This window comes from Mobula birostris (assembly GCF_030028105.1).
Source record: "Mobula birostris isolate sMobBir1 chromosome 11 unlocalized genomic scaffold, sMobBir1.hap1 SUPER_11_unloc_1, whole genome shotgun sequence".
NCBI classification, from domain to species: Eukaryota; Metazoa; Chordata; class Chondrichthyes; order Myliobatiformes; family Myliobatidae; genus Mobula; species Mobula birostris.
The window spans coordinates 59,424-80,627 of record NW_027274037.1 but is presented as its reverse complement, the minus strand read 5'-3'; the positions used below and the strand labels follow the sequence as shown (position 1 = coordinate 80,627).

The window sequence follows — 21,204 nt, the reverse complement described above, 5'->3', positions numbered from 1 at the left end:
AGGCAACAGCTGTCCAGCACACCCACCGATCCCAGACAACCTAGGGGAGAGCTGCCAGCGGGCCAGGGCAGCAAGGTCTTTGCCAGGCCTCCTGCTTCAATCTAAACACCAGAGGCTAGGCAGGATGTAGCCGACTCAAGAGGCCGCCTGCATCGCTTCTCGGCCTTTTGGCTAAGATCAAGTGTAGTATCTGTTCTTATCAGTTTAATATCTGATACGTCCCTTATCTGGGGACCATATATTAAATTGATTTTTGGAACAGGGAGATGGAATAGGGGCTTGCTCCGTCCACTCCACGCATCGACCCGGTATTGCAGTGCCTCTGGGAACGGTGCACTCCCCTTCTGGGGAATTTCAAAGTAGCAAAGAAAAGAAAAACGACGAAAGCTCCATCAGGCGGCGGCGGCGGCACAGCAGCACAGACAAGCATGCACGCACATGGAGAGAGAGGAGAGCTGCTTGCTCTACACCTCTCCTGTGTCTGTGTCTGTCTGTCGATACAGCTCACTCACTCACTCACTCACGCAATGTGCAGACAACTCAACAACAGCACGGGCATCATATCTGGGCCGTTTGGCTAAGATCAAGTGCACATCCGGGCTGCAACCAGATCAGGTGCTGCAGGCAAGGCAGCAACTTCATGAGAGATGCCCCTTGGCATTCATTCCTGAAGCAAACTGCTCAACCGGCGCACTCATTCTGATGCCTGCTCACTCGGCTGCTGCCTGCACCAAGCACAGAAGCAGAGTGAAGTGGAGCAGGCCGAAAGACCTTTTCTGTCCCGCCACACTCGCTCCACTTCTCAGGCTCAGGCTTCTCAGCTGCTCCTTGAAGCCAACGGAGGACGCGACGGACGGACGGACGGACGGATGGACGGGCGGGCGAAGGAAGGAAGGAAGGAAGGAAGGAAGGAAGGAAGGAAGGAACGAACGATATCGAGTCACTGGCTCTGCTGCAATTTCACCAGCAGCCAGCCAGCCTGTCGGACAGGCAGGCTCGTTCAAGTGTGCCAGCAGCCAGGGCACGCGGACGGGAGGGAGGAAGGAAGGAAGGGAGGGAGGCATCCGATGGAGCCCGGCTACAGAGCAACGGGGCGCCGCCGCCGCCGGCACAACAGGGCCCGGTGCTCCTGCACCCTGCATCCTCCCCGCCTGCACCAGACTGCCAAGACTGCTGCTCTCCTGCCCAGACAGACAGACCAGCTACAAGCATCACCACCTAGCCATAGCATCAGCAAAACTCTGCCTACCTGCCCTGCCCTGGCCTGGCCTGGCCTCCTGGCCTCCTCTGATGCGTCTGCCTGCCCCAGGCCCAAAGCCCCGCCCACCGTTCAAGGTAAGGCAGAGGCACAACCCCCCACTCCACCCACTCAGACCTCCCCAATATACATCGGCAGTGCAGTGCATCTCTAGCCTCGCTCAGAATCACGTCCCAAACCCCAAGATCACTCAAACGTCTCATGCTTACACCTACCTACTCGGCGTCCAGCTTTGGCGCACGTCTCCACAATTGCCACATCCGTCCACGTGCCCCTGCTTCACGCACGGCACTGTGCCTCCCTCCGGCAGGCATTTCGCCGATCCGTTTCCTGTTTCACAACCAAGGCATAATCAGTACCCCTTTCCTTCCACGGCGCGCACACGCGCCCACCCACTCCACCACTGAGCCATGCCGGCCAAAAACGCACCTGCAGAGCAGTGGGGCACAGGGCCGCCGTCAGCCCGCGACACATTTCCCTCCTGCCGTGCCCTCCCTCCTGTTTCTACATCCGTGCACCCACCCCGCTGCAAAACCAGTCAGTCTGCTCAGGCGTCAGCACAGAGGCATAATGAAGGGCCTCGGCCCTTCTCCCTTTACTGCCCTCTGTACAGCTTGGCAGATCCCTCAGCACTCCGTGTGCACGTGTGTCTGTGACTCTGTGTGTGTGTGTGTGTGTGTGAGAGAGAGAGATTGAGTGAGTGAGTGAGTGAGTGAGTGAGTGAGTGAGTGAGTGAGAGAGAGAGAGACAGACCCTGCCAGATCCCTCAGCATTCCATGTGTGTTTGTGTCGGTGGGTGAGAGAGACAGAGACAGAGACAGAGAGACAGACAGACACACACACACACACACACACACACCCACCCACCTCCACACACCCCCGTGTGCACGTGTGTCTGTGACTCTGTGTGTGTGTGAGATTGAGTGAGAGAGAGAGACAGACCCTGCCAGATCCCTCAGCATTCCATGTGTGTTTGTGTCGGTGGGTGAGAGAGACAGAGACAGAGACAGACACAGAGAGACAGACACACACACACACACAAACACACACACACACCCACCCCCACACACCCCCGTGTGCACGTGTGTCTGTGACTCTGTGTGTGTGTGAGATTGAGTGAGTGAGAGAGAGAGACAGACCGACCCTGCCAGATCCCTCAGCATTCCATGTGTGTTTGTGTCGGTGGGTGAGAGAGACAGAGACAGACACAGAGAGACAGACAGACACACACACACACCCACCCACCCCCATCCACCCTGGTAAAAAAAGGTGGTGGGGGAGCAGGGGAGAAGACACCACTGTGTCCAATGATAGCCTGTGCAGACGCAAAGTCTACAGCTTCTGTGAGATGAAACAAACTCAAGCCACTCAACAATTGTAATTCCACACACATCAAAATAAAGGCACAGAGGTGTGAATGGCTGCACTTCAGCCTTCGGCTTGGAGAGCACACCCATTGTTTCTCCTCAGGCACACCTGTAGCTGACATCTTCCTATTCCCAAGCTTGCCAGGAGGCTTTTCTGCCCGCGGACTTTGGCCACGTCCACAAACCTCGTAACCGGTCTTGAGCGGCGCACGTGGCCTCTGCCTTTGTCGCCCGGTGCAGTCCCATCCGCTCGCTCCCTCCCGGAGAGGGCAGAGCCTCCGAAGGAGACCGTTCAGCTGGATGCGCCAGCCAGCTGGGGCACGCAAAGCCGAGAGGCGCGCTCTCTTTGCCGAGTGCAGGGACGCCCTTGAAGGGCCGAGCGGCCTGCTCCCACTCCCCCTGCAGACTTTTGTGCAGACAGGACAGCGTGACCAGCCTCCCACGACCAGGAGAGCAGTGCAAGTTGAGCCAGCCTCTGAGACCGACCTGGGAGCCAGCCGAGGAAGCCGGCAGCCTTGACGTAGGCAGTGTGCCAGTGACGTAGGCGCCCGTAGGTACGGCCCCACTCCCAGATGATTGGTGGATCACTGGCAGCTTTACATAGCCTCTGACAAGTTGCACTCAGGACGGACCAGGTAGGCAACAGCTGTCCAGCACACCCACCGATCCCAGACAACCTAGGGGAGAGCTGCCAGCGGGCCAGGGCAGCAAGGTCTTTGCCAGGCCTCCTGCTTCAATCTAAACACCAGAGGCTAGGCAGGATGTAGCCGACTCAAGAGGCCGCCTGCATCGCTTCTCGGCCTTTTGGCTAAGATCAAGTGTAGTATCTGTTCTTATCAGTTTAATATCTGATACGTCCCTTATCTGGGGACCATATATTAAATTGATTTTTGGAACAGGGAGATGGAATAGGGGCTTGCTCCGTCCACTCCACGCATCGACCCGGTATTGCAGTGCCTCTGGGAACGGTGCACTCCCCTTCTGGGGAATTTCAAAGTAGCAAAGAAAAGAAAAACGACGAAAGCTCCATCAGGCGGCGGCGGCGGCACAGCAGCACAGACAAGCATGCACGCACATGGAGAGAGAGGAGAGCTGCTTGCTCTACACCTCTCCTGTGTCTGTGTCTGTCTGTCGATACAGCTCACTCACTCACTCACTCACGCAATGTGCAGACAACTCAACAACAGCACGGGCATCATATCTGGGCCGTTTGGCTAAGATCAAGTGCACATCCGGGCTGCAACCAGATCAGGTGCTGCAGGCAAGGCAGCAACTTCATGAGAGATGCCCCTTGGCATTCATTCCTGAAGCAAACTGCTCAACCGGCGCACTCATTCTGATGCCTGCTCACTCGGCTGCTGCCTGCACCAAGCACAGAAGCAGAGTGAAGTGGAGCAGGCCGAAAGACCTTTTCTGTCCCGCCACACTCGCTCCACTTCTCAGGCTCAGGCTTCTCAGCTGCTCCTTGAAGCCAACGGAGGACGCGACGGACGGACGGACGGACGGATGGACGGGCGGGCGAAGGAAGGAAGGAAGGAAGGAAGGAAGGAAGGAAGGAAGGAAGGAACGAACGATATCGAGTCACTGGCTCTGCTGCAATTTCACCAGCAGCCAGCCAGCCTGTCGGACAGGCAGGCTCGTTCAAGTGTGCCAGCAGCCAGGGCACGCGGACGGGAGGGAGGAAGGAAGGAAGGGAGGGAGGCATCCGATGGAGCCCGGCTACAGAGCAACGGGGCGCCGCCGCCGCCGGCACAACAGGGCCCGGTGCTCCTGCACCCTGCATCCTCCCCGCCTGCACCAGACTGCCAAGACTGCTGCTCTCCTGCCCAGACAGACAGACCAGCTACAAGCATCACCACCTAGCCATAGCATCAGCAAAACTCTGCCTACCTGCCCTGCCCTGGCCTGGCCTGGCCTCCTGGCCTCCTCTGATGCGTCTGCCTGCCCCAGGCCCAAAGCCCCGCCCACCGTTCAAGGTAAGGCAGAGGCACAACCCCCCACTCCACCCACTCAGACCTCCCCAATATACATCGGCAGTGCAGTGCATCTCTAGCCTCGCTCAGAATCACGTCCCAAACCCCAAGATCACTCAAACGTCTCATGCTTACACCTACCTACTCGGCGTCCAGCTTTGGCGCACGTCTCCACAATTGCCACATCCGTCCACGTGCCCCTGCTTCACGCACGGCACTGTGCCTCCCTCCGGCAGGCATTTCGCCGATCCGTTTCCTGTTTCACAACCAAGGCATAATCAGTACCCCTTTCCTTCCACGGCGCGCACACGCGCCCACCCACTCCACCACTGAGCCATGCCGGCCAAAAACGCACCTGCAGAGCAGTGGGGCACAGGGCCGCCGTCAGCCCGCGACACATTTCCCTCCTGCCGTGCCCTCCCTCCTGTTTCTACATCCGTGCACCCACCCCGCTGCAAAACCAGTCAGTCTGCTCAGGCGTCAGCACAGAGGCATAATGAAGGGCCTCGGCCCTTCTCCCTTTACTGCCCTCTGTACAGCTTGGCAGATCCCTCAGCACTCCGTGTGCACGTGTGTCTGTGACTCTGTGTGTGTGTGTGTGTGTGTGAGAGAGAGAGATTGAGTGAGTGAGTGAGTGAGTGAGTGAGTGAGTGAGTGAGTGAGAGAGAGAGAGACAGACCCTGCCAGATCCCTCAGCATTCCATGTGTGTTTGTGTCGGTGGGTGAGAGAGACAGAGACAGAGACAGAGAGACAGACAGACACACACACACACACACACACACACCCACCCACCTCCACACACCCCCGTGTGCACGTGTGTCTGTGACTCTGTGTGTGTGTGAGATTGAGTGAGAGAGAGAGACAGACCCTGCCAGATCCCTCAGCATTCCATGTGTGTTTGTGTCGGTGGGTGAGAGAGACAGAGACAGAGACAGACACAGAGAGACAGACACACACACACACACAAACACACACACACACCCACCCCCACACACCCCCGTGTGCACGTGTGTCTGTGACTCTGTGTGTGTGTGAGATTGAGTGAGTGAGAGAGAGAGACAGACCGACCCTGCCAGATCCCTCAGCATTCCATGTGTGTTTGTGTCGGTGGGTGAGAGAGACAGAGACAGACACAGAGAGACAGACAGACACACACACACACCCACCCACCCCCATCCACCCTGGTAAAAAAAGGTGGTGGGGGAGCAGGGGAGAAGACACCACTGTGTCCAATGATAGCCTGTGCAGACGCAAAGTCTACAGCTTCTGTGAGATGAAACAAACTCAAGCCACTCAACAATTGTAATTCCACACACATCAAAATAAAGGCACAGAGGTGTGAATGGCTGCACTTCAGCCTTCGGCTTGGAGAGCACACCCATTGTTTCTCCTCAGGCACACCTGTAGCTGACATCTTCCTATTCCCAAGCTTGCCAGGAGGCTTTTCTGCCCGCGGACTTTGGCCACGTCCACAAACCTCGTAACCGGTCTTGAGCGGCGCACGTGGCCTCTGCCTTTGTCGCCCGGTGCAGTCCCATCCGCTCGCTCCCTCCCGGAGAGGGCAGAGCCTCCGAAGGAGACCGTTCAGCTGGATGCGCCAGCCAGCTGGGGCACGCAAAGCCGAGAGGCGCGCTCTCTTTGCCGAGTGCAGGGACGCCCTTGAAGGGCCGAGCGGCCTGCTCCCACTCCCCCTGCAGACTTTTGTGCAGACAGGACAGCGTGACCAGCCTCCCACGACCAGGAGAGCAGTGCAAGTTGAGCCAGCCTCTGAGACCGACCTGGGAGCCAGCCGAGGAAGCCGGCAGCCTTGACGTAGGCAGTGTGCCAGTGACGTAGGCGCCCGTAGGTACGGCCCCACTCCCAGATGATTGGTGGATCACTGGCAGCTTTACATAGCCTCTGACAAGTTGCACTCAGGACGGACCAGGTAGGCAACAGCTGTCCAGCACACCCACCGATCCCAGACAACCTAGGGGAGAGCTGCCAGCGGGCCAGGGCAGCAAGGTCTTTGCCAGGCCTCCTGCTTCAATCTAAACACCAGAGGCTAGGCAGGATGTAGCCGACTCAAGAGGCCGCCTGCATCGCTTCTCGGCCTTTTGGCTAAGATCAAGTGTAGTATCTGTTCTTATCAGTTTAATATCTGATACGTCCCTTATCTGGGGACCATATATTAAATTGATTTTTGGAACAGGGAGATGGAATAGGGGCTTGCTCCGTCCACTCCACGCATCGACCCGGTATTGCAGTGCCTCTGGGAACGGTGCACTCCCCTTCTGGGGAATTTCAAAGTAGCAAAGAAAAGAAAAACGACGAAAGCTCCATCAGGCGGCGGCGGCGGCACAGCAGCACAGACAAGCATGCACGCACATGGAGAGAGAGGAGAGCTGCTTGCTCTACACCTCTCCTGTGTCTGTGTCTGTCTGTCGATACAGCTCACTCACTCACTCACTCACGCAATGTGCAGACAACTCAACAACAGCACGGGCATCATATCTGGGCCGTTTGGCTAAGATCAAGTGCACATCCGGGCTGCAACCAGATCAGGTGCTGCAGGCAAGGCAGCAACTTCATGAGAGATGCCCCTTGGCATTCATTCCTGAAGCAAACTGCTCAACCGGCGCACTCATTCTGATGCCTGCTCACTCGGCTGCTGCCTGCACCAAGCACAGAAGCAGAGTGAAGTGGAGCAGGCCGAAAGACCTTTTCTGTCCCGCCACACTCGCTCCACTTCTCAGGCTCAGGCTTCTCAGCTGCTCCTTGAAGCCAACGGAGGACGCGACGGACGGACGGACGGACGGACGGATGGACGGGCGGGCGAAGGAAGGAAGGAAGGAAGGAAGGAAGGAACGAACGATATCGAGTCACTGGCTCTGCTGCAATTTCACCAGCAGCCAGCCAGCCTGTCGGACAGGCAGGCTCGTTCAAGTGTGCCAGCAGCCAGGGCACGCGGACGGGAGGGAGGAAGGAAGGAAGGGAGGGAGGCATCCGATGGAGCCCGGCTACAGAGCAACGGGGCGCCGCCGCCGCCGGCACAACAGGGCCCGGTGCTCCTGCACCCTGCATCCTCCCCGCCTGCACCAGACTGCCAAGACTGCTGCTCTCCTGCCCAGACAGACAGACCAGCTACAAGCATCACCACCTAGCCATAGCATCAGCAAAACTCTGCCTACCTGCCCTGCCCTGGCCTGGCCTGGCCTCCTGGCCTCCTCTGATGCGTCTGCCTGCCCCAGGCCCAAAGCCCCGCCCACCGTTCAAGGTAAGGCAGAGGCACAACCCCCCACTCCACCCACTCAGACCTCCCCAATATACATCGGCAGTGCAGTGCATCTCTAGCCTCGCTCAGAATCACGTCCCAAACCCCAAGATCACTCAAACGTCTCATGCTTACACCTACCTACTCGGCGTCCAGCTTTGGCGCACGTCTCCACAATTGCCACATCCGTCCACGTGCCCCTGCTTCACGCACGGCACTGTGCCTCCCTCCGGCAGGCATTTCGCCGATCCGTTTCCTGTTTCACAACCAAGGCATAATCAGTACCCCTTTCCTTCCACGGCGCGCACACGCGCCCACCCACTCCACCACTGAGCCATGCCGGCCAAAAACGCACCTGCAGAGCAGTGGGGCACAGGGCCGCCGTCAGCCCGCGACACATTTCCCTCCTGCCGTGCCCTCCCTCCTGTTTCTACATCCGTGCACCCACCCCGCTGCAAAACCAGTCAGTCTGCTCAGGCGTCAGCACAGAGGCATAATGAAGGGCCTCGGCCCTTCTCCCTTTACTGCCCTCTGTACAGCTTGGCAGATCCCTCAGCACTCCGTGTGCACGTGTGTCTGTGACTCTGTGTGTGTGTGTGTGTGTGTGAGAGAGAGAGATTGAGTGAGTGAGTGAGTGAGTGAGTGAGTGAGTGAGTGAGTGAGAGAGAGAGAGACAGACCCTGCCAGATCCCTCAGCATTCCATGTGTGTTTGTGTCGGTACGTACTTCAAGATTCCTGCACTGTTAAACTCAAGTGTTTTGTTCTCTACAGTTGCACTGCTCAGTGATACTGGAATCTCTGACAATCTCACAGCCTGGAAACTTCAGTGGCTATGTACTACCTTTGGAAGAATGCCACCAAGTTAATATTTCATGCTACTGACTAGGGATAGGACAGTGATGGAAACTGAGTCAGTGCATCTCTCAACCTTTTGAGCCATAATCATTTTCATCACTCCTGTGCTGGTAACCTGCTAAGTTGCTGCTCCAAATGGATGAGGAATGGGAGAGAGGACTGCCGCTCTTGTCTGTGTGTGTGAGATTGAGTGAGTGAGAGAGAGAGACAGACCGACCCTGCCAGATCCCTCAGCATTCCATGTGTGTTTGTGTCGGTGGGTGAGAGAGACAGAGACAGACACAGAGAGACAGACAGACACACACACACACCCACCCACCCCCATCCACCCTGGTAAAAAAAGGTGGTGGGGGAGCAGGGGAGAAGACACCACTGTGTCCAATGATAGCCTGTGCAGACGCAAAGTCTACAGCTTCTGTGAGATGAAACAAACTCAAGCCACTCAACAATTGTAATTCCACACACATCAAAATAAAGGCACAGAGGTGTGAATGGCTGCACTTCAGCCTTCGGCTTGGAGAGCACACCCATTGTTTCTCCTCAGGCACACCTGTAGCTGACATCTTCCTATTCCCAAGCTTGCCAGGAGGCTTTTCTGCCCGCGGACTTTGGCCACGTCCACAAACCTCGTAACCGGTCTTGAGCGGCGCACGTGGCCTCTGCCTTTGTCGCCCGGTGCAGTCCCATCCGCTCGCTCCCTCCCGGAGAGGGCAGAGCCTCCGAAGGAGACCGTTCAGCTGGATGCGCCAGCCAGCTGGGGCACGCAAAGCCGAGAGGCGCGCTCTCTTTGCCGAGTGCAGGGACGCCCTTGAAGGGCCGAGCGGCCTGCTCCCACTCCCCCTGCAGACTTTTGTGCAGACAGGACAGCGTGACCAGCCTCCCACGACCAGGAGAGCAGTGCAAGTTGAGCCAGCCTCTGAGACCGACCTGGGAGCCAGCCGAGGAAGCCGGCAGCCTTGACGTAGGCAGTGTGCCAGTGACGTAGGCGCCCGTAGGTACGGCCCCACTCCCAGATGATTGGTGGATCACTGGCAGCTTTACATAGCCTCTGACAAGTTGCACTCAGGACGGACCAGGTAGGCAACAGCTGTCCAGCACACCCACCGATCCCAGACAACCTAGGGGAGAGCTGCCAGCGGGCCAGGGCAGCAAGGTCTTTGCCAGGCCTCCTGCTTCAATCTAAACACCAGAGGCTAGGCAGGATGTAGCCGACTCAAGAGGCCGCCTGCATCGCTTCTCGGCCTTTTGGCTAAGATCAAGTGTAGTATCTGTTCTTATCAGTTTAATATCTGATACGTCCCTTATCTGGGGACCATATATTAAATTGATTTTTGGAACAGGGAGATGGAATAGGGGCTTGCTCCGTCCACTCCACGCATCGACCCGGTATTGCAGTGCCTCTGGGAACGGTGCACTCCCCTTCTGGGGAATTTCAAAGTAGCAAAGAAAAGAAAAACGACGAAAGCTCCATCAGGCGGCGGCGGCGGCACAGCAGCACAGACAAGCATGCACGCACATGGAGAGAGAGGAGAGCTGCTTGCTCTACACCTCTCCTGTGTCTGTGTCTGTCTGTCGATACAGCTCACTCACTCACTCACTCACGCAATGTGCAGACAACTCAACAACAGCACGGGCATCATATCTGGGCCGTTTGGCTAAGATCAAGTGCACATCCGGGCTGCAACCAGATCAGGTGCTGCAGGCAAGGCAGCAACTTCATGAGAGATGCCCCTTGGCATTCATTCCTGAAGCAAACTGCTCAACCGGCGCACTCATTCTGATGCCTGCTCACTCGGCTGCTGCCTGCACCAAGCACAGAAGCAGAGTGAAGTGGAGCAGGCCGAAAGACCTTTTCTGTCCCGCCACACTCGCTCCACTTCTCAGGCTCAGGCTTCTCAGCTGCTCCTTGAAGCCAACGGAGGACGCGACGGACGGACGGACGGACGGATGGACGGGCGGGCGAAGGAAGGAAGGAAGGAAGGAAGGAAGGAAGGAAGGAAGGAACGAACGATATCGAGTCACTGGCTCTGCTGCAATTTCACCAGCAGCCAGCCAGCCTGTCGGACAGGCAGGCTCGTTCAAGTGTGCCAGCAGCCAGGGCACGCGGACGGGAGGGAGGAAGGAAGGAAGGGAGGGAGGCATCCGATGGAGCCCGGCTACAGAGCAACGGGGCGCCGCCGCCGCCGGCACAACAGGGCCCGGTGCTCCTGCACCCTGCATCCTCCCCGCCTGCACCAGACTGCCAAGACTGCTGCTCTCCTGCCCAGACAGACAGACCAGCTACAAGCATCACCACCTAGCCATAGCATCAGCAAAACTCTGCCTACCTGCCCTGCCCTGGCCTGGCCTGGCCTCCTGGCCTCCTCTGATGCGTCTGCCTGCCCCAGGCCCAAAGCCCCGCCCACCGTTCAAGGTAAGGCAGAGGCACAACCCCCCACTCCACCCACTCAGACCTCCCCAATATACATCGGCAGTGCAGTGCATCTCTAGCCTCGCTCAGAATCACGTCCCAAACCCCAAGATCACTCAAACGTCTCATGCTTACACCTACCTACTCGGCGTCCAGCTTTGGCGCACGTCTCCACAATTGCCACATCCGTCCACGTGCCCCTGCTTCACGCACGGCACTGTGCCTCCCTCCGGCAGGCATTTCGCCGATCCGTTTCCTGTTTCACAACCAAGGCATAATCAGTACCCCTTTCCTTCCACGGCGCGCACACGCGCCCACCCACTCCACCACTGAGCCATGCCGGCCAAAAACGCACCTGCAGAGCAGTGGGGCACAGGGCCGCCGTCAGCCCGCGACACATTTCCCTCCTGCCGTGCCCTCCCTCCTGTTTCTACATCCGTGCACCCACCCCGCTGCAAAACCAGTCAGTCTGCTCAGGCGTCAGCACAGAGGCATAATGAAGGGCCTCGGCCCTTCTCCCTTTACTGCCCTCTGTACAGCTTGGCAGATCCCTCAGCACTCCGTGTGCACGTGTGTCTGTGACTCTGTGTGTGTGTGTGTGTGTGTGAGAGAGAGAGATTGAGTGAGTGAGTGAGTGAGTGAGTGAGTGAGTGAGTGAGTGAGAGAGAGAGAGACAGACCCTGCCAGATCCCTCAGCATTCCATGTGTGTTTGTGTCGGTGGGTGAGAGAGACAGAGACAGAGACAGACACAGAGAGACAGACACACACACACACACAAACACACACACACACCCACCCCCACACACCCCCGTGTGCACGTGTGTCTGTGACTCTGTGTGTGTGTGAGATTGAGTGAGAGAGAGAGACAGACCCTGCCAGATCCCTCAGCATTCCATGTGTGTTTGTGTCGGTGGGTGAGAGAGACAGAGACAGAGACAGACACAGAGAGACAGACACACACACACACACAAACACACACACACACCCACCCCCACACACCCCCGTGTGCACGTGTGTCTGTGACTCTGTGTGTGTGTGAGATTGAGTGAGTGAGAGAGAGAGACAGACCGACCCTGCCAGATCCCTCAGCATTCCATGTGTGTTTGTGTCGGTGGGTGAGAGAGACAGAGACAGACACAGAGAGACAGACAGACACACACACACACCCACCCACCCCCATCCACCCTGGTAAAAAAAGGTGGTGGGGGAGCAGGGGAGAAGACACCACTGTGTCCAATGATAGCCTGTGCAGACGCAAAGTCTACAGCTTCTGTGAGATGAAACAAACTCAAGCCACTCAACAATTGTAATTCCACACACATCAAAATAAAGGCACAGAGGTGTGAATGGCTGCACTTCAGCCTTCGGCTTGGAGAGCACACCCATTGTTTCTCCTCAGGCACACCTGTAGCTGACATCTTCCTATTCCCAAGCTTGCCAGGAGGCTTTTCTGCCCGCGGACTTTGGCCACGTCCACAAACCTCGTAACCGGTCTTGAGCGGCGCACGTGGCCTCTGCCTTTGTCGCCCGGTGCAGTCCCATCCGCTCGCTCCCTCCCGGAGAGGGCAGAGCCTCCGAAGGAGACCGTTCAGCTGGATGCGCCAGCCAGCTGGGGCACGCAAAGCCGAGAGGCGCGCTCTCTTTGCCGAGTGCAGGGACGCCCTTGAAGGGCCGAGCGGCCTGCTCCCACTCCCCCTGCAGACTTTTGTGCAGACAGGACAGCGTGACCAGCCTCCCACGACCAGGAGAGCAGTGCAAGTTGAGCCAGCCTCTGAGACCGACCTGGGAGCCAGCCGAGGAAGCCGGCAGCCTTGACGTAGGCAGTGTGCCAGTGACGTAGGCGCCCGTAGGTACGGCCCCACTCCCAGATGATTGGTGGATCACTGGCAGCTTTACATAGCCTCTGACAAGTTGCACTCAGGACGGACCAGGTAGGCAACAGCTGTCCAGCACACCCACCGATCCCAGACAACCTAGGGGAGAGCTGCCAGCGGGCCAGGGCAGCAAGGTCTTTGCCAGGCCTCCTGCTTCAATCTAAACACCAGAGGCTAGGCAGGATGTAGCCGACTCAAGAGGCCGCCTGCATCGCTTCTCGGCCTTTTGGCTAAGATCAAGTGTAGTATTGGGTTGCCGGCATACCTATCCCACGTAGCAAAGTTCTTCCAGGAGAACGCCTTTGACCACAAGGCCATCAGGCAGTGGTCGGCACGAAGTGTCCTGCAGGCACTGCAGGAGAAGGACGTGATGGACACAGTGGGGTGGTTCCCTGAGCAGACTGTCCAGTTCATCTGGCAAAATGCCTCATCGCCAGATCTCACCAACAGGCACCAAGACCTCGCCTGGCTGGCGGTGAGAGGGGCCCTCCCAGTCAGAGCCCTCCTGTACGCCCGGAACGTCGTCTCCGCACCCCACTGCCCACGGGAGGACTGCAGTGAGGAGGAGTCTGTGACCCACCTCTTTGCACACTGCCAGTTCGCAAAGAGGGTGTGGAGGAGGATGGACGGGCTAGTGTCACGTTTCATCCCCAGCAGCTGCGTGACAGAGGACTCTCTGATCTACGGGCTGTTCCCGGGGACGCACACGGAGACCAACATCCGGTGCTGCTGGCAGATCATCAACTCGGTGAAAGACGCTCTTTGGTCAGCCCGAAACTTGATCATCTACCAGCACATGGAGATGTCCGTGGGAGAATGCTGCCGACTGGCACACTCTCGGCTGCAGGAGTACGTGCTGAGGGACGCACTGAAACTTGGTGCAGCCACCGCAAGGGCCCGGTGGGGAAGGACCACAGTATAGGTTTCTCCACCCGTGGGAGTGGGAGGGGTCGGTGGGCGAGGAGTATACCCCTCAACAATGAGATGCTAAGCTGAACTACTGGAGTGCCACGTGGGTGGCTATAAACACGGGTATTTTACTGAGTATAATGGAAACGTATGTAAAGGATGAAAAGTTATTGAATGGTTTATTGTATATATTTATTTTTGAATAAAGTATATTTTGAAATAAAAAAAAAAAAAAAAAAATCTGTTCTTATCAGTTTAATATCTGATACGTCCCTTATCTGGGGACCATATATTAAATTGATTTTTGGAACAGGGAGATGGAATAGGGGCTTGCTCCGTCCACTCCACGCATCGACCCGGTATTGCAGTGCCTCTGGGAACGGTGCACTCCCCTTCTGGGGAATTTCAAAGTAGCAAAGAAAAGAAAAACGACGAAAGCTCCATCAGGCGGCGGCGGCGGCACAGCAGCACAGACAAGCATGCACGCACATGGAGAGAGAGGAGAGCTGCTTGCTCTACACCTCTCCTGTGTCTGTGTCTGTCTGTCGATACAGCTCACTCACTCACTCACTCACGCAATGTGCAGACAACTCAACAACAGCACGGGCATCATATCTGGGCCGTTTGGCTAAGATCAAGTGCACATCCGGGCTGCAACCAGATCAGGTGCTGCAGGCAAGGCAGCAACTTCATGAGAGATGCCCCTTGGCATTCATTCCTGAAGCAAACTGCTCAACCGGCGCACTCATTCTGATGCCTGCTCACTCGGCTGCTGCCTGCACCAAGCACAGAAGCAGAGTGAAGTGGAGCAGGCCGAAAGACCTTTTCTGTCCCGCCACACTCGCTCCACTTCTCAGGCTCAGGCTTCTCAGCTGCTCCTTGAAGCCAACGGAGGACGCGACGGACGGACGGACGGACGGATGGACGGGCGGGCGAAGGAAGGAAGGAAGGAAGGAAGGAAGGAAGGAAGGAAGGAAGGAAGGAACGAACGATATCGAGTCACTGGCTCTGCTGCAATTTCACCAGCAGCCAGCCAGCCTGTCGGACAGGCAGGCTCGTTCAAGTGTGCCAGCAGCCAGGGCACGCGGACGGGAGGGAGGAAGGAAGGAAGGGAGGGAGGCATCCGATGGAGCCCGGCTACAGAGCAACGGGGCGCCGCCGCCGCCGGCACAACAGGGCCCGGTGCTCCTGCACCCTGCATCCTCCCCGCCTGCACCAGACTGCCAAGACTGCTGCTCTCCTGCCCAGACAGACAGACCAGCTACAAGCATCACCACCTAGCCATAGCATCAGCAAAACTCTGCCTACCTGCCCTGCCCTGGCCTGGCCTGGCCTGGCCTCCTGGCCTCCTCTGATGCGTCTGCCTGCCCCAGGCCCAAAGCCCCGCCCACCGTTCAAGGTAAGGCAGAGGCACAACCCCCCACTCCACCCACTCAGACCTCCCCAATATACATCGGCAGTGCAGTGCATCTCTAGCCTCGCTCAGAATCACGTCCCAAACCCCAAGATCACTCAAACGTCTCATGCTTACACCTACCTACTCGGCGTCCAGCTTTGGCGCACGTCTCCACAATTGCCACATCCGTCCACGTGCCCCTGCTTCACGCACGGCACTGTGCCTCCCTCCGGCAGGCATTTCGCCGATCCGTTTCCTGTTTCACAACCAAGGCATAATCAGTACCCCTTTCCTTCCACGGCGCGCACACGCGCCCACCCACTCCACCACTGAGCCATGCCGGCCAAAAACGCACCTGCAGAGCAGTGGGGCACAGGGCCGCCGTCAGCCCGCGACACATTTCCCTCCTGCCGTGCCCTCCCTCCTGTTTCTACATCCGTGCACCCACCCCGCTGCAAAACCAGTCAGTCTGCTCAGGCGTCAGCACAGAGGCATAATGAAGGGCCTCGGCCCTTCTCCCTTTACTGCCCTCTGTACAGCTTGGCAGATCCCTCAGCACTCCGTGTGCACGTGTGTCTGTGACTCTGTGTGTGTGTGTGTGTGTGTGAGAGAGAGAGATTGAGTGAGTGAGTGAGTGAGTGAGTGAGTGAGTGAGTGAGTGAGAGAGAGAGAGACAGACCCTGCCAGATCCCTCAGCATTCCATGTGTGTTTGTGTCGGTGGGTGAGAGAGACAGAGACAGAGACAGACACAGAGAGACAGACACACACACACACACAAACACACACACACACCCACCCCCACACACCCCCGTGTGCACGTGTGTCTGTGACTCTGTGTGTGTGTGAGATTGAGTGAGAGAGAGAGACAGACCCTGCCAGATCCCTCAGCATTCCATGTGTGTTTGTGTCGGTGGGTGAGAGAGACAGAGACAGAGACAGACACAGAGAGACAGACACACACACACACACAAACACACACACACACCCACCCCCACACACCCCCGTGTGCACGTGTGTCTGTGACTCTGTGTGTGTGTGAGATTGAGTGAGTGAGAGAGAGAGACAGACCGACCCTGCCAGATCCCTCAGCATTCCATGTGTGTTTGTGTCGGTGGGTGAGAGAGACAGAGACAGACACAGAGAGACAGACAGACACACACACACACCCACCCACCCCCATCCACCCTGGTAAAAAAAGGTGGTGGGGGAGCAGGGGAGAAGACACCACTGTGTCCAATGATAGCCTGTGCAGACGCAAAGTCTACAGCTTCTGTGAGATGAAACAAACTCAAGCCACTCAACAATTGTAATTCCACACACATCAAAATAAAGGCACAGAGGTGTGAATGGCTGCACTTCAGCCTTCGGCTTGGAGAGCACACCCATTGTTTCTCCTCAGGCACACCTGTAGCTGACATCTTCCTATTCCCAAGCTTGCCAGGAGGCTTTTCTGCCCGCGGACTTTGGCCACGTCCACAAACCTCGTAACCGGTCTTGAGCGGCGCACGTGGCCTCTGCCTTTGTCGCCCGGTGCAGTCCCATCCGCTCGCTCCCTCCCGGAGAGGGCAGAGCCTCCGAAGGAGACCGTTCAGCTGGATGCGCCAGCCAGCTGGGGCACGCAAAGCCGAGAGGCGCGCTCTCTTTGCCGAGTGCAGGGACGCCCTTGAAGGGCCGAGCGGCCTGCTCCCACTCCCCCTGCAGACTTTTGTGCAGACAGGACAGCGTGACCAGCCTCCCACGACCAGGAGAGCAGTGCAAGTTGAGCCAGCCTCTGAGACCGACCTGGGAGCCAGCCGAGGAAGCCGGCAGCCTTGACGTAGGCAGTGTGCCAGTGACGTAGGCGCCCGTAGGTACGGCCCCACTCCCAGATGATTGGTGGATCACTGGCAGCTTTACATAGCCTCTGACAAGTTGCACTCAGGACGGACCAGGTAGGCAACAGCTGTCCAGCACACCCACCGATCCCAGACAACCTAGGGGAGAGCTGCCAGCGGGCCAGGGCAGCAAGGTCTTTGCCAGGCCTCCTGCTTCAATCTAAACACCAGAGGCTAGGCAGGATGTAGCCGACTCAAGAGGCCGCCTGCATCGCTTCTCGGCCTTTTGGCTAAGATCAAGTGTAGTATCTGTTCTTATCAGTTTAATATCTGATACGTCCCTTATCTGGGGACCATATATTAAATTGATTTTTGGAACAGGGAGATGGAATAGGGGCTTGCTCCGTCCACTCCACGCATCGACCCGGTATTGCAGTGCCTCTGGGAACGGTGCACTCCCCTTCTGGGGAATTTCAAAGTAGCAAAGAAAAGAAAAACGACGAAAGCTCCATCAGGCGGCGGCGGCGGCACAGCAGCACAGACAAGCATGCACGCACATGGAGAGAGAGGAGAGCTGCTTGCTCTACACCTCTCCTGTGTCTGTGTCTGTCTGTCGATACAGCTCACTCACTCACTCACTCACGCAATGTGCAGACAACTCAACAACAGCACGGGCATCATATCTGGGCCGTTTGGCTAAGATCAAGTGCACATCCGGGCTGCAACCAGATCAGGTGCTGCAGGCAAGGCAGCAACTTCATGAGAGATGCCCCTTGGCATTCATTCCTGAAGCAAACTGCTCAACCGGCGCACTCATTCTGATGCCTGCTCACTCGGCTGCTGCCTGCACCAAGCACAGAAGCAGAGTGAAGTGGAGCAGGCCGAAAGACCTTTTCTGTCCCGCCACACTCGCTCCACTTCTCAGGCTCAGGCTTCTCAGCTGCTCCTTGAAGCCAACGGAGGACGCGACGGACGGACGGACGGACGGATGGACGGGCGGGCGAAGGAAGGAAGGAAGGAAGGAAGGAAGGAAGGAAGGAAGGAAGGAAGGAACGAACGATATCGAGTCACTGGCTCTGCTGCAATTTCACCAGCAGCCAGCCAGCCTGTCGGACAGGCAGGCTCGTTCAAGTGTGCCAGCAGCCAGGGCACGCGGACGGGAGGGAGGAAGGAAGGAAGGGAGGGAGGCATCCGATGGAGCCCGGCTACAGAGCAACGGGGCGCCGCCGCCGCCGGCACAACAGGGCCCGGTGCTCCTGCACCCTGCATCCTCCCCGCCTGCACCAGACTGCCAAGACTGCTGCTCTCCTGCCCAGACAGACAGACCAGCTACAAGCATCACCACCTAGCCATAGCATCAGCAAAACTCTGCCTACCTGCCCTGCCCTGGCCTGGCCTGGCCTGGCCTCCTGGCCTCCTCTGATGCGTCTGCCTGCCCCAGGCCCAAAGCCCCGCCCACCGTTCAAGGTAAGGCAGAGGCACAACCCCCCACTCCACCCACTCAGACCTCCCCAATATACATCGGCAGTGCAGTGCATCTCTAGCCTCGCTCAGAATCACGTCCCAAACCCCAAGATCACTCAAACGTCTCATGCTTACACCTACCTACTCGGCGTCCAGCTTTGGCGCACGTCTCCACAATTGCCACATCCGTCCACGTGCCCCTGCTTCACGCACGGCACTGTGCCTCCCTCCGGCAGGCATTTCGCCGATCCGTTTCCTGTTTCACAACCAAGGCATAATCAGTACCCCTTTCCTTCCACGGCGCGCACACGCGCCCACCCACTCCACCACTGAGCCATGCCGGCCAAAAACGCACCTGCAGAGCAGTGGGGCACAGGGCCGCCGTCAGCCCGCGACACATTTCCCTCCTGCCGTGCCCTCCCTCCTGTTTCTACATCCGTGCACCCACCCCGCTGCAAAACCAGTCAGTCTGCTCAGGCGTCAGCACAGAGGCATAATGAAGGGCCTCGGCCCTTCTCCCTTTACTGCCCTCTGTACAGCTTGGCAGATCCCTCAGCACTCCGTGTGCACGTGTGTCTGTGACTCTGTGTGTGTGTGTGTGTGTGTGAGAGAGAGAGATTGAGTGAGTGAGTGAGTGAGTGAGTGAGTGAGTGAGTGAGTGAGAGAGAGAGAGACAGACCCTGCCAGATCCCTCAGCATTCCATGTGTGTTTGTGTCGGTGGGTGAGAGAGACAGAGACAGAGACAGACACAGAGAGACAGACACACACACACACACAAACACACACACACACCCACCCCCACACACCCCCGTGTGCACGTGTGTCTGTGACTCTGTGTGTGTGTGAGATTGAGTGAGAGAGAGAGACAGACCCTGCCAGATCCCTCAGCATTCCATGTGTGTTTGTGTCGGTGGGTGAGAGAGACAGAGACAGAGACAGACACAGAGAGACAGACACACACACACACACAAACACACACACACACCCACCCCCACACACCCCCGTGTGCACGTGTGTCTGTGACTCTGTGTGTGTGTGAGATTGAGTGAGTGAGAGAGAGAGACAGACCGACCCTGCCAGATCCCTCAGCATTCCATGTGTGTTTGTGTCGGTGGGTGAGAGAGACAGAGACAGACACAGAGAGACAGACAGACACACACACACACCCACCCACCCCCATCCACCCTGGTAAAAAAAGGTGGTGGGGGAGCAGGGGAGAAGACACCACTGTGTCCAATGATAGCCTGTGCAGACGCAAAGTCTACAGCTTCTGTGAGATGAAACAAACTCAAGCCACTCAACAATTGTAATTCCACACACATCAAAATAAAGGCACAGAGGTGTGAATGGCTGCACTTCAGCCTTCGGCTTGGAGAGCACACCCATTGTTTCTCCTCAGGCACACCTGTAGCTGACATCTTCCTATTCCCAAGCTTGCCAGGAGGCTTTTCTGCCCGCGGACTTTGGCCACGTCCACAAACCTCGTAACCGGTCTTGAGCGGCGCACGTGGCCTCTGCCTTTGTCGCCCGGTGCAGTCCCATCCGCTCGCTCCCTCCCGGAGAGGGCAGAGCCTCCGAAGGAGACCGTTCAGCTGGATGCGCCAGCCAGCTGGGGCACGCAAAGCCGAGAGGCGCGCTCTCTTTGCCGAGTGCAGGGACGCCCTTGAAGGGCCGAGCGGCCTGCTCCCACTCCCCCTGCAGACTTTTGTGCAGACAGGACAGCGTGACCAGCCTCCCACGACCAGGAGAGCAGTGCAAGTTGAGCCAGCCTCTGAGACCGACCTGGGAGCCAGCCGAGGAAGCCGGCAGCCTTGACGTAGGCAGTGTGCCAGTGACGTAGGCGCCCGTAGGTACGGCCCCACTCCCAGATGATTGGTGGATCACTGGCAGCTTTACATAGCCTCTGACAAGTTGCACTCAGGACGGACCAGGTAGGCAACAGCTGTCCAGCACACCCACCGATCCCAGACAACCTAGGGGAGAGCTGCCAGCGGGCCAGGGCAGCAAGGTCTTTGCCAGGCCTCCTGCTTCAATCTAAACACCAGAGGCTAGGCAGGATGTAGCCGACTCAAGAGGCCGCCTGCATCGCTTCTCGGCCTTTTGGCTAAGATCAAGTGTAGTATCTGTTCTTATCAGTTTAATATCTGATACGTCCCTTATCTGGGGACCATATATTAAATTGATTTTTGGAACAGGGAGATGGAATAGGGGCTTGCTCCGTCCACTCCACGCATCGACCCGGTATTGCAGTGCCTCTGGGAACGGTGCACTCCCCTTCTGGGGAATTTCAAAGTAGCAAAGAAAAGAAAAACGACGAAAGCTCCATCAGGCGGCGGCGGCGGCACAGCAGCACAGACAAGCATGCACGCACATGGAGAGAGAGGAGAGCTGCTTGCTCTACACCTCTCCTGTGTCTGTGTCTGTCTGTCGATACAGCTCACTCACTCACTCACTCACGCAATGTGCAGACAACTCAACAACAGCACGGGCATCATATCTGGGCCGTTTGGCTAAGATCAAGTGCACATCCGGGCTGCAACCAGATCAGGTGCTGCAGGCAAGGCAGCAACTTCATGAGAGATGCCCCTTGGCATTCATTCCTGAAGCAAACTGCTCAACCGGCGCA

General features: G+C 57.5%; 6 non-coding genes and 1 pseudogene across 6 annotated transcripts; all 7 read left to right on the top strand.

Moving 5' to 3' along the window:
* The first annotated feature begins 151 nt into the window (after positions 1 to 151).
* Positions 152 to 342, top strand: LOC140192117 (U2 spliceosomal RNA). The gene has a single exon (XR_011884072.1). It is a non-coding gene; the product is annotated as a U2 spliceosomal RNA (small nuclear RNA).
* A 3,071-nt stretch (positions 343 to 3,413) lies between these two features.
* Positions 3,414 to 3,604, top strand: LOC140192116 (U2 spliceosomal RNA). Its single transcript, XR_011884071.1, has one exon. It is a non-coding gene; the product is annotated as a U2 spliceosomal RNA (small nuclear RNA).
* Positions 3,605 to 6,679: 3,075 nt separating this feature from the next.
* Positions 6,680 to 6,870, top strand: LOC140192115 (U2 spliceosomal RNA). Its single transcript, XR_011884070.1, has one exon. It is a non-coding gene; the product is annotated as a U2 spliceosomal RNA (small nuclear RNA).
* Positions 6,871 to 9,937: 3,067 nt separating this feature from the next.
* Positions 9,938 to 10,128, top strand: LOC140192114 (U2 spliceosomal RNA). Its single transcript, XR_011884069.1, has one exon. It is a non-coding gene; the product is annotated as a U2 spliceosomal RNA (small nuclear RNA).
* A 3,962-nt stretch (positions 10,129 to 14,090) lies between these two features.
* Positions 14,091 to 14,295, top strand: LOC140192089 (U2 spliceosomal RNA; annotated as a pseudogene).
* A 3,088-nt stretch (positions 14,296 to 17,383) lies between these two features.
* LOC140192113 (U2 spliceosomal RNA) lies at positions 17,384 to 17,574 on the top strand. Its single transcript, XR_011884068.1, has one exon. It is a non-coding gene; the product is annotated as a U2 spliceosomal RNA (small nuclear RNA).
* A 3,088-nt stretch (positions 17,575 to 20,662) lies between these two features.
* Positions 20,663 to 20,853, top strand: LOC140192112 (U2 spliceosomal RNA). Its single transcript, XR_011884067.1, has one exon. It is a non-coding gene; the product is annotated as a U2 spliceosomal RNA (small nuclear RNA).
* The last annotated feature ends 351 nt before the right edge of the window (positions 20,854 to 21,204 follow it).